This window comes from Balaenoptera musculus, chromosome 11, assembly GCF_009873245.2.
Source record: "Balaenoptera musculus isolate JJ_BM4_2016_0621 chromosome 11, mBalMus1.pri.v3, whole genome shotgun sequence".
NCBI lineage: Eukaryota > Metazoa > Chordata > Mammalia > Artiodactyla > Balaenopteridae > Balaenoptera > Balaenoptera musculus.
This window is the reverse complement of record NC_045795.1, coordinates 2053400-2066129: the sequence shown is the minus strand read 5'-3', so window position 1 is coordinate 2066129 and position 12730 is coordinate 2053400. Positions and strand designations below refer to the sequence as shown.

The following is a 12730-nucleotide window of genomic DNA, read 5'->3' as shown; positions in this document are numbered from 1 at the left end:
AGGGTTGGAGCAAAGACTCCGCCCTTAACATGGCACTTCTCAATCTGCTACCCTACCCCACAATGAAAGGATGGACTACAAAAAAAGCAGTCCACTAGCAAAGGAACTTGTTTGTCTTAGACTGAGCTTGGGGTATAAAAAAAAGTCTCCATGTGAATTCGTAACCTTGGGCTTGTCTTCAAATAGATTTGAGCTTTAAATTTACACTCCTCTTACCTCTTATGGCCAGGATCCCCCAAATTAAGAACTTTTATGTAGAAAGTGGTCACAGGCTGATGACATCCCTGGGTTATAAGGTTAAAGCAAAACAAAACACCCCCAAGGCAGACCAGACAGGATTCCCACAAATAAAGCCTAACTTAACATGAGCTCCCTTTCCAAAATTATAAAACACCGGAAAAAAAAAGTCCACCATGAGCCAAACCCAGCATATACAACAAACAGCAGTATTAGGCACCAACTGTTCAGGTAATTAAACTACTGAATATCCTTAGAAATAAACAGGTTTAAAGTAATTATGAACAAAAGAAAAGGAATTTGAAGAATACAAAGAGAACAATGCACTATCTAAAAAGAGTCGGAAGATATGGAAAGGACGAAGATTGAAGACTTTGAACGCAGGGCCAGAAAGTGCACAATACGTGTAATCTCAAAACACAGCTATATGCTTCATCTTTCTTTCCTTCTTCCTTCATTCAGTTTTCCCAAACTGAAATGAAGAATAAAAATTCTCGGGGACCAACATGTGACACCAGTACACACCCACCGGAGCACCCAGAATTAAAAAGGCCACCACCACGTGCCAGTGAGCCGGAATTCTCACACGCTGTTGGTGGGAACACAAAATGGTACAATCACCTGAGAAAAGGTCTGGCAGTTTCTTATAAAACTAAACATATACCTACACTATGACCAAGCAATTCCAAGCCCAAGGGAAATGTAAACATATGTCCCCAAAGACCTGTACAATGCTCGTAGCAGCTTTATTCATGACCGTCCAAAACTGGAAACAGTTGTCCATCAGTAGGAGAATGGGTCAAAAAAAAACCCTGTGGTGTATTCACAGATAGACTACTACTCAGCAATAAAAAGCAATGACCTCATACACACAACAATATGGAAGAGTACCAAAAACATTATGCTAAGGTAGAGAAGGTACCAAAGGATCCATAGTGTATAACTTCATTTACATGAAGTTTTAGAACAGTCAGACTCATCTGTGGTGGAAACCGGTTGCCCAGGGACGGGGTGAGGGACCTTTCTGGGGTGAAAGTAATGTTCTACCATCTCAGTGGGGGTTTGGGTTACACAAGCAAAATCATCTGTCAACACCCAACAAATGTACACTGAAGAACCGCAGGCAAATTTTACATCTAGAAAAATCTGTAAACATGCTGAACTTGTTAGCGGTATGCATGCTGAAATATTTATGGGTAAGTGTACTGATATCTGCAATTTACCTTGCAGACAGATAGCCCGGTGGACACACAGAGGGATAAGTATATGGATAATTATATGATAGAGCAAGCAGAGTAAAATGATATAGATACTGCATATATGAGAGTTCACTGTAAAATGTTTAATTTTACTTTTTTGTTTATACATATTTAATTTTCATTTTTTTCCCATACACCCCTCACCCATTTGTCCTAATAGTACATTTGTCAAAACTAAGAAACTAACATTGGTATGTCACCATTAACTAAACGCTCTACTTTTTTCTGATTTCACCAGTTTTTTTTACTAATTTCCTTTTTTGCTCCAGGATCCAATCCAGGATACCACACTGCACTTTGTAGCTCTTGATTTTTTATTGTTTTTTGTTTTTTTTTTTTACCTTGTGATCCCTTCACCCATTTCTCCCACCCACACCAACTCCCTTCCTCTAGTAACCACCAATCTGTTGTATCTATGAGCTTGTTTGTTTCTTTAAATTTAAGATTCCACATACACATGAGATCATGCAGTATTTGTTTCTCTGTCTGACTTATCTCACTCAGCATAATGCCCTCGAGGTCCTTCCATGTTGTTGCAAATGGCAAGATTTCATTCTTTTTATGGCTGAGTAATATTCCATTGTATGTAGACCACATCTTCTTTATCCATTCAACCATCGATGGACACTTAGGTTGTTTCCATACCTTGGCTATTATAAATAGTGCTGCAATGAACATAGGGATGCATATATCCTTTTAAGTGAGTGTTTTCATGTTCTTCAGATAAATACCCAAGAGTGGAATTGCTGGATCATATGGTAGTTCTATGCTTCATTTTTTGAGGACGGTCTATACTGTTTTCCATAGTGGCTGCACCAATCTACATTCCCAACAACAACGCACGAGTTCCCTTTTCTCCATATCCTCGCCAAAAGTTATTTTTCTTTTTGATAATAGCCACTCTAAAGGTGTGAGGTGGTATCTCATTGTGATTTTGATCTGCACTTCCCTGATGATTATGATGTTGAGCATCTTTTCACGTGTCTCTTTACCATCTGGATGTCTTCTCAAGAAAAATGTCTATTCAAGGACTTCCCTGGTGGGGCAGTGGCTAAGACACCGAGCTCCCAATGCAGGGGGCCCGGGTTCGATCCCTGGTCAGGGAACTAGATCCCACATGCATGCCGCAACTGAGGTCGCATGCCACAACTAAGGAGCCTGGGTGCCACAACTAAGAAGCCGGTGAGCCGCAACTGAGGTGCCAGCCTGCCACAACTAAGACCCAGTGCAACCAAGTAAATAAATAAATAAATAAATATATTCTTAAAAAGTCTATTCAGATATTCTGCCCATTTTTTAAACAGATTTTTTTGTTGTTGTTATTGAGTTGTGTGAGTTCTTTATATATTTTTTGTTAATAACCCCTTAACAGCTACATGATTTGCAAATATTTTTTTCCATTCAGTAGGCTCCCTTTTTATCTTGTTGATGGTTTTCTTTGATGTCCAGAAGCTTTTTAGTTTGATAGTCCCACTTGCTTAGTTTTGCTTTTGTTGCTTTTACTTTTGATGTCAAATTTGAAAAATCATCACCAAGACCAATGTCAAGGAGCTTACTGCCTATGTTTTCTTCTAGGAGATTTACGGTTTCAGGTTTTGCATTCAAATCTTCAATCCATCTTGAGTTAATTATTGTGTATGGTGTAAAACAGTGATCCAGTCTTTAGCATGTGGCTGTCCAATTTTCTCAGCACCATTTATTGAAGACACAGTCCTTTCCCCATTTTTAGCCTAGCCTACCTAAAATGTGCTGAAAACACTTACATTAGCCTACAGTTGGGCAAACTCATCTAACAAAAAGCCTGTTGTATAATAAAGTGTTGAATATCTCTTGTAATTTACTGAATACTGTACTGAAAGTGAAAAACAGAATAGCTGTATGGGTACAGAATGGTTGTAAGTGTATTGGCTATTTATCCTCATGATTGCATGGCTGACTGGGAGCTGCAGCTCCCTGCTGCTGCCCAGCATCATAAGAGAATTTCATACCACATATCGCTAGCCTGGGAAAAGATAAAAATTCGAAGTACGATTTCTACTTAAAGCCTATTGCTTTGGACCATCATAAAGTTAAAAAATTATAAGTCAAACCGTCATAAGTTGTGGACCATCTGTATTCTTGGCTCTTTTATAAGTTAATTGATCATTTACTGTGTGGGTTTATTTCTGGGCTGTCTATTCTGTTCCACTGATGTATATGTGTGTTTATGCTGGTGCTATACTGTTTTTTTTAAATATATACATAAATTTATTTATTTATTTGTTGGTTTTTGCTTTTGGCTGCATTGGGTCTTCATTGCTGCACGCGGGCTTTCTCTAGTGGTGAGCGAGGGCTACTCTTCATTGCAGTGCGTGGGCTTCTCATTGCAGTGGCTTCTCGTTGCGGAGCACGGGCTCTAGGCACATGGGCTTCAGTAGTTGTGGCACGCGGGCTTTCTCTAGTGGTGAGCGAGGGCTACTCTTCATTGCAGTGCGTGGGCTTCTCATTGCAGTGGCTTCTCGTTGCGGAGCACGGGCTCTAGGCACATGGGCTTCAGTAGTTGTGGCATGCGGGCTCAGTAGTTGTGGCTCCCGGATTCTAGAGCGCAGGCTCAGTCCTTGTGGAGCACGGGCTGAGTTGCTCCGCAGCATGTGAGATCTTGGTGGACCACGGCTCGAACCCATGTCCCCTGCACTGGCAGGTGGATACTTAACCACTGCGCCACCAGGGAAGTCCCTGCTATACTGTTTTGATTACTATAACTTTGTAATACAGTTTGGGAAGTGTAGTATCTCCAGCTTTGTTCTTTCTCAAAATTGCTTTGATGACTTGGGGTCTTTTGTGTTTCCATGCAAATTTTAGGATTATCTGTTCAATTTCTATGAAAAATGTCATTGGAATTTTTACAGGAACTGCACTGAATCTGTGGTATGGACATTTTAACAATATTAATTCTCTGAATTCATGAGCATGGAATATTTCCATTTATTTGTGTCTTCTTCAATTTCTTTCCTTAATATCTTGAAGTTTTCAGTATACAAGTCTTTCACCTCCCTGGTTAAATTTATTCCTAGACATTTTACTCTTTTTGATGCAATTATAAATGGGACTGTTTTCTTAATTTCTCTAATAGCTCATTATTAGTATATAGAAATGCAAAATATTTTTGTATACTGATTTTGTATCCTACAACATTGTTGAAATTGTTCATTAAACAGTGTTTTGATGGAGTCTTCAGTTTTCTATGCAAAATATCATGCCACCTGCAAACAGTGACAGCTTTATTGCTTTCTTTCCAATTGGTATGCCTTTTCTTCTTCTTGCCTTATGGTTCTGGCTAGGACTTCCAATACTAAGTTAAATAAAAGTGGCAAGAGTGGGCATCCTTGTCTTATAACTGATTCTGTTTTTTTTTTTGGTTTGGCCGCACCTTGCATGCAGCTTGTGGGATCTTAGTTCCCGGACCAGGGATTGTACCCTGGCCCTCAGCAGTGAGAGCACAGAGTCCTAACCACTGGACCGCCAGGGAATTCCTGTCTTGTTTCTGATCTTAGAGGAAAAGCTTTCAGTTTTTCACTGTTGAGTATGATGTTAGCTGCAGGTGTAACATCTTTTTAACTTTGCACTTTGAAATTTTTCTTAATGAAATGTTGGGGGCAGGAAGTTGTTTGTTTCAAAGTACCTGAAGGGGTTTCTGAAAATGCCTAGGCCGACAGCAACCCTGTGCAGTGGCTGCTGCAGTCTGGCTCAGGCAACCAAACTTCTACACCCTTTACAAAGGTTTCGGTGGGCCCTGCCCCGCCAACAAAGCTCACATATCAGCACGGAAGATATGCTATGAACCATTTTCCCGTAACAGGAGACATTTCCAAGCAAGAGGAAGTACCCTCTGGAAAGAAGCACATCTGTGGGGCAGAGACAGGGGTTGGGGGAGGCTGCCCAGATAAAGGGCATAAAGATGGAGGGGACAGGGGTGAGTCAGGGACTGAAGGTGAGGTACCAGAAGCCATCATGATGGTGCAAAGAGCACAGGCTTTTCTCCCGTATGAACTCCAGCTCTAATTTATCAGCCCTGTGTCTTGGGTAACTTACATAAGCCTCAATTTCCTCATTTGCAAAAGGAATAATGCTGACTGCCTCACAAGACTGGTAAGGATTATGTGAGAAAAAATATGCGAAAACACATTTGTTGCCTGCTTTACGGTTCTGGCTATGATTGGCCCACCGAGCCATACGCTTCCACGTTCATCCTGTTTCCCAAGCTTTCAGAACACGAGCGTGCAGCTGGGATCACTCTTCTCGGCAGCTCTCTACTGACCAGTCCTTGTGAGGGTGGGGTGGGGGGAGACACAGTTATCTGTCCCACTCTCCCCTACAAGTCCTCTGAGGGCACATTCTTCTGGCTAGAAGCTGTTCCTGCTTCGGGTCTCAGAAACGTCATTTCCTCAGGAAAGCCAACCCACATCTTCCCATTAGATATTCTCACAGCACCCAGTACTTCCCCTTTGAAACAGGACAGCTATAATTTGGGAGTTATTTCAATTAAGCTCACAGAAGGCAGGAAACTGTCTGTCTCATGCACTGTCTACAGTGTCCAGCACAGAACCTGACATATGGCAGTTGGTCATTAAATACATATTTTTTTTAATAAAAGAACTATTTAATCATCCAAAAATAAAGAATATAGTTAAATGAATTACAGCACATTCATAAGATGTAATATTATACAACCAATACATTAACAGGTAGATGGCTAAGCTATACATATAGGTACATGTACAGGAAAAAAGACACAGCGAAAGACACCAAAATGTTAGCAAGGATATCTGGATGGTCGGGTGATTTCTACTTCTTCTTTACACTTCTACTTCATTTTCCAAATTTTCTGCAATAAACATGAATTACCTTTAAAATAAAATTTATTTTTTAAAAGGGAATAATTCCTTCACTCAGTAGTTCTTTATTCTAAGGAATCAAATCAGAGATACTGATACAGAGTATGTACAGGGATGTTCCCGGTAACACTAGGTAAAACAGCAAAAGCACATAAAACAACTGACAGGTACAGGATAAGGGAGAATAAGTTATGACCCATTCACACTATGAAATACATCTAGCAGTTTTCAAAAATGATGTTATGTGTGAATGTTTAGTAACATTAAAAAAGGCTCACAGACAGAGTCAAGAATCAGGAAGGAATTATAACCATGCCCTGAAATATGCCCATGGAGTATCAAGATTCAGCTCTCTCCTTCAGCCCAGGTCTTGTCTCCTCAGAGCTGCCAAGACCAACTAGGACCTGCGGTGCCTCCTGCACGGGGGACGGAGCTCAGGGGAGGGGAGCCAGCACACGGGTCGGGTCGGCTGCACTTTGTGAGGCTGGCGCCTGACCCCAGCTGGTTCTCCTCAGTCTGCGGTTTGCTGGTTGAGTCTGGTCTTACTTAACCTTCTGCACCTTTTGCATGGTTTCCAATGATTTCTTTTGTTTTTACTGTTTCCCTCCCTATTTCTCCATGAATGATTCAACTTTATAAGCACTGAATCTTTCAGGAAGGACTTGTGAGTAACTTAGATACCCAAGAGTCACAAAAACACTGAATGTAGGCAGGTAGAAAACCACATTATAAAGTCATGTTACAGAGTAGTTAATGAAGGCACACTAGCCTGTTATATCGTCTTATGATTAATCTCAACAAAGAATGTAACTGTATCTATTTTAATGGAATTTATTGTTTTCTGTATATTTAATTCAGTGACTTAGGGAAGCAAATCTTTTCCATTGAACTTAACTGAAAATCCCAAGAAACTTCACAAATTATCCTCTAAGGCAGGGTAAGTCTATATATCAAAATATCCATATCTACATTCAATTTTGTTAGTCAATTATACCTCAGTAAAACTGGGGGAAAATGCAAATTATTAACAATATGTAATACCAAAAAAACAGGCAAAACTCATCTACAGTATTAACAGTCAAGACAGTAGTTCCTATTAGGTGGAAGCAGGAGGCTGTGAATCAGAGAAAGCGCAGGGGCTTCAGGAGTGATGGCAATGTCTCATTTCTTCTTAATGTTCACTTTGTGATACTTAATACAGCTGAACAGTTATGACTTGTGTACTTTTCTGTGTTATGTTACACCTCAATAAACAATTTTTTTAAAACTTTAAAGAATATTCGTATTTACCTTTAAGTGGTAGGGGACTGTTTTTTCAGTTTTTCGATGATAACCATACATAATGAGTCTGACAGAAAACGCCGGCTGCCGACCTATCACTGCCCCCCTTTTCCCTGCTAACAGAACTCTGTTTTTACTCAGGTATCCAATGGGGATTTCTCAAGGTTCTTTGATTATAACTGCTTGATACTTTGCCCCAGATAAACAAGAGCTCTGAGCAAGGAAGATCTAAATGATGGGCAAGAGAGAAGACCGGAAGAGTTCAACCCAGCGTTATCATGTACGTTAGCACATTATGACCCTCTGAAGTACCAATTTACATCGTTCCAATTTACAAATAAAGAAACTAAAATCTGGAGTTTAATGATTCACCTAAAGTAGCAGATCCTGGAACTCAGCCTTTACCTCTTCACGCAAACTTCCGCTATCAGCTCACTAACACATGCTACTTCTCTAGAGAGCAACCAATAATGTCTTTGTTAAAATCAGATGCAAAGACTTCATCTTACAATTGCTCACCTATACTAAATAGGTATGCGACAGTCAGAAACATAAGGAACGTACAGACTAAATTTAAAAAACATATGAAACTAAGTGGTTCGAAATCAATATTCTACAGGTTAACTAACACGATCATTTTTGCCAGAGTATAATATCCAACCAAAGCATGGGATGCTCTGTGTTTTTTCCAAATTACCAGATCATACCGGTGGTATTAACATGTGGATTAATAATCACCCAATAGTAATTTGCGATTTTGGAAACTGCTATTTAGGGATTTTTTTTCTTAATTCTCATTAATAGTCACAATCCTGAAAGTACAATATAGCTCTGGTGTTCAATATAGCTCAGACAGAGGAAAATGAAAGTTAATTGTTACTGCTGTTTTATCAGTAATAATAATGATGATGATGATATACCCCCAAATATTTTAAGCAAGCTTAGTCTTCACCTTTTGTGTTTAGAAGGGCTGCAGTTTTCCAAATTTATAATAGACTATAATTTCCTCCCTGCTCTTGCACCTACCTGATGGTTACAAAATGCAGATCAAGTAAGAAGTCACTCTGCGCTCCAAAGCTCACTCCTGCCTTGATTTCTTCAGGTGTAAATCAGGGGAGAAGTAATAGTGGTCTAAAGACCAAAGGACTTCTGGGAAGTTGGTTGAATATAACAGCCTCGGGCTTTGTCCAAGATACACGAGCAAGGAAGAGCCAAACGATCAGCAGACAAAGAAATGAACAACCAACACTCCCTTTGTGGGGTTTTGTCCGATGCTTAGGAAAAAAGGATGTAACTTATCCTCTTCAAAACTCTCAAGAAACCAAGAACAAGCCTAATGAAGAACAGAAATGTATGTGTGTAGCCAGGACATGGAAGCAACCTAAGTGTCCCTTGACAGATGAATAGATAAAGAAAATGTGGCACATATATACAATGGAATATTACTCAGACATAGAAAGGAACGAAATTGAGTTATTTGTAGTGAGGTGGATGGACCTAGAGTCTGTCATACAAAGAGAAGTTAAGTCAGAAAGAGGAAAATAAATACCGTATGCTAACACATAGATATGGAATCTAAAAAAAAGGTTCTGAAGAACCTAGGGGCAGGACAGGAATAAAGACGCAGAAATAGAGAATGGACCTGAGGACACAGGGAGGGGGAAGGGTAAGCTGGGACGAAGTGAGAGAGTGGCATGGACATATATACACTACCAAATGTAAAACAGATAGCTAGTGGGAAGCAGCCGCGTAGCACAGGGAGATCAGCTCTGTGCTCTGTGACCACCTAGAGGGGTGGGAGGGAGACGCAAGAGGGAGGGGATATAGGAATATATGTATATGTATACCTGATTCACTCTGTTATACAGCAGAAACTAACACACCATTGTAAAGCAATTATACTCCAATAAAGATGTTAAAAACAAAACCAAAACCTCTCAAGAGATTATGAACATTTCGTAAAAGCACACGCCACTGACCACCGAACAGAAGACGCCTCCTAGGGTGACAGCATCCTCCCCTTCGTCGCCGTTAACCCTTCTTTCCCACTTGCCAGCACACGTCTAAGACGACGCGGAAACACTTCTGACTGCTTCGCAATTCGCGGCGACCCCAGCCCCCCAGTCAAAGACCCTTCCGAAGGGCGGGGGAGGAGGCCCGGCCTGGGACGCCTGCGTAACCCTGTTGCGGCGAGAGCACGCACCGCCGAGGCTTAAGGGCACCGCAAGGAAAACCCACCATCCCCACCAAAATAGCGGTGACCACGTGACAGTCCATTCCTACGTCACGCCGTTATCGCGCCCGAGGCAGGTGTCCGCCCTGTCCGGACAGACCGAAACCCCCGGCCAGAGAGGAGCCCGGCTGGGCGGCAGACAGTCAGCAGTTCTGCGCCCGCCTTCCCGGAACGCCGCGGACCGCGCCCACCGCCTGACCTCCGGGAGCGCCGTCGCCCGCCCACCGCCCGCGCGCCGGAAACGGAAGCCCCGCCCCTGGTCGGAGGCCGACCCGCGAGACTGCCCGCGGCCCCGCTTCCCCGCGCAGCCGTACCGAAGGATTCGCTTTCGTTTCCGCGGGAAACTTCCCGAGGCCCGAGGCCGGGTGAGGGAGGAGGCGGCGGGGGCAGCCCGGAGTAGCTCCGACGCCCGGCAGCCTCGCCGGCGCGGGGCTGGGGTGGGAGCCGAGCCTGTCGGGGGGTCGCCGGGGCGGAGCAGTCAGCTCACCGCGCCCGGCTCCGCGGGCCTGCCGTCCGCCGCGTGCAGTCCAGCGGGTCGGCGCGCTCCGGCTCCCCTTGGAGTTGGCCGCGGGACCCCGCGCTCCGGGAGGCCCGTCCGGTGTCCACGTCGCCTGCGCGCCGACTGAAGGAGCTCGGCCGGCGGGGGGCGTGGACTGCTCGCTCCGCCTCCGCGCCCGCTCCTGCCCGGGAGGAGGACGACGAGAGTGCCCGCCCCGCGCCCGGCGGGGCCTCCTGGCCGCTTTTTAAATCCCAGAGGATCGCGGCTTTGCTGTGTTTCTGAGCGGGGTTGGGAGGCCAAGAGAAGAGAGTTAGTGCGCCGAGTCATAGAAACCACTCACGGAAACCTCCCAGGCGGGACAGGCAGCGCGGGAGGCACTGGGTTGCTTACCCGGGGGATTGTGAGCCTTGCGGGTCAGCAGCGCTGGAACCTTAGACAGGTAGCTACCAGTCTCTCATCTCCTTCACCTGTAAAGTGGGGATAATCTGCTCTGTGGGGCTGTGGAGGAAGAAACTGGGTACTTATTTTGCAGCCCTATACAAAGGTGACTGGGAAGTCTCAAGCAAAATGGGAAATGTTTGCTATAGTGTTAGGTTAAAAAGCTAATTATAGGGCTTCCCTGGTGGCGCAGTGTTTGAGACTCTGCCTGCCAATGCAGGGCACACGGGTTCGAGCCCTGGTCTGGGAAGATCCCACATGCCGCAGAGCAAATGGGCCCGTGAGCCACAACTACTGAGCCTGCGCGTCTGGAGCCTGTGCTCCGCAACAAGAGAGGCTGCGACAGTGAGAGGCCCACGCACCGCGATGAAGAGTGGCCCCCGCTTGCCGCAACTAGAGAAAGTCCTCGCACAGAAACGAAGACTCAACACACCCAAAAATAAATAAGTTAAAAAAAAAAGCTAATTATATTCACAGCGTGATTATATACTGTAAAAAGATACATACATCAAGAGAATGAGATGCCACAAGATGAAAATATTTGCAAAAGGCATATCTGATAAAACAGTTATCCAAAATATACTAAAAGTGCAAGAAAAGGAAAAACGCAGTTGAAAATGGGCAAAAGATCTCAACGGACACCTCACCATACAGACTGCAAATAAGTATATGAAAAGATGCTCAATATTATAGGGTATTAGGAAATTGTAAATTTGAAAAACCAATGAGATACCACTACATACTGTTGATCTAAAATAAATTGACTGCCAACTATTTCTCCAGCAAAAACAGGTTTATTATGAAAAGAATTACAATTTGGGGGCTACCACCACGGGAACCTGCATGCAAGTCCCCAGCAAAAATGGAAAGGAGGACACTTTTATGCGGGGAAAGGAAGTTGGGAGGGATATAGTAAAAAACAAAAACCAAAAAAAACAGTCCATTGCTTTTCATTGGCTGAGTTGTTGCCAGGAAAGAAAAGGTCTCTCCTATTGTTGCAGGGTGTGAGACTTCCCCCTCCCGCTTTATGATCTCCTGACTCTCTTTCATTGAGGTTTCTGTTCTTTTTTGTTTGTGTGTTTTTTACATTTCCCCCTTTTGATCAAAATCTTTCTCTGAAAGCACCTGATCAAGCATGAGGATTTTTTTTGGTGTCAGTGGCTTTTTGTACCTCAGTGCCAGGGAGGACCTTTCCTGTGTACAGTCTCACATCAGAGGGAAAAGGCAGATTTCAAACCTACTGAGGTTACATTTGAGTATCGAGGAGTAGCAGAGAGAACTGTGAGGCACTTTTCATCTAAAGTTCATATGTTACCAAGATCAGAGACACTGGAGATCATCTGAACATGTCATCATCAAAGGTTTGGTGACAAACTCCAACAGGCCTGGAATGGATATTTTGGGAAAGATGTCTCATCAGATGTTATCTGCTTCAATTCTGGGAAATCTTGACTTTCAGGTCACCAGATGATGTGCAGGTCTAGTCAGGGTTTGGCACTTTCTTTAAGTGTGTCATGTGAATCCAAGAGTCAATTCCTTGTAGTTTGGTGGCACAAGGGTTGGTTTAGCAGTACTTGATAGGGGCCTTTCCAGCAAGGTTGAGGAGAGTTTTTCTGGAGGTATTTACTCCAGTAGATGAAATCTCCAGGTTGCAAGGTGTGATTCTTTTTTTTTGTTTTTTTTTTAAATTGTTACTCTTTTTTTTTTTTTTTTTAATTATTTATTTATTTATGGCTGTGTTGGGTCTTCGTTTCTGTGCGAGGGCTTTCTCTAGTTGCGGCAAGTGGGAACCACTCTTCATCACGGTGCATGGGCCTCTCACTATCGCGGCCTCTCTTGTTGCGGAGCACAGGCTCCAGATGCGCAGGCTCAGTAATTGTGGCTCACAGGCGCAGTTGCTCCGTGGCAT

The 12730-nt window shown here is 43.3% G+C and overlaps 1 protein-coding gene across 5 annotated transcripts in view; it reads right to left on the bottom strand.

The window, feature by feature from the left end:
• The window catches only part of RIPK1 (receptor interacting serine/threonine kinase 1), a 37356-nt gene extending 26844 nt beyond the window's left edge, over positions 1–10512 (bottom strand). Inside the window, exons 1-2 of one of the 5 annotated variants that reach the window (XM_036868383.1) lie at positions 10199–10512; positions 9631–9832 (exon numbers count right to left, since the gene is read on the bottom strand). The gene's annotated coding sequence lies outside the window, so the exon portion shown is untranslated. Of the gene's footprint in view, positions 1–9630; positions 10127–10198 lie in introns of those variants that run through there. The other 4 variants (XM_036868382.1, XM_036868385.1, XM_036868384.1 and 1 more) reach the window with 4 other exon arrangements.
• Between the last annotated feature and the right edge of the window lie 2218 nt (positions 10513–12730).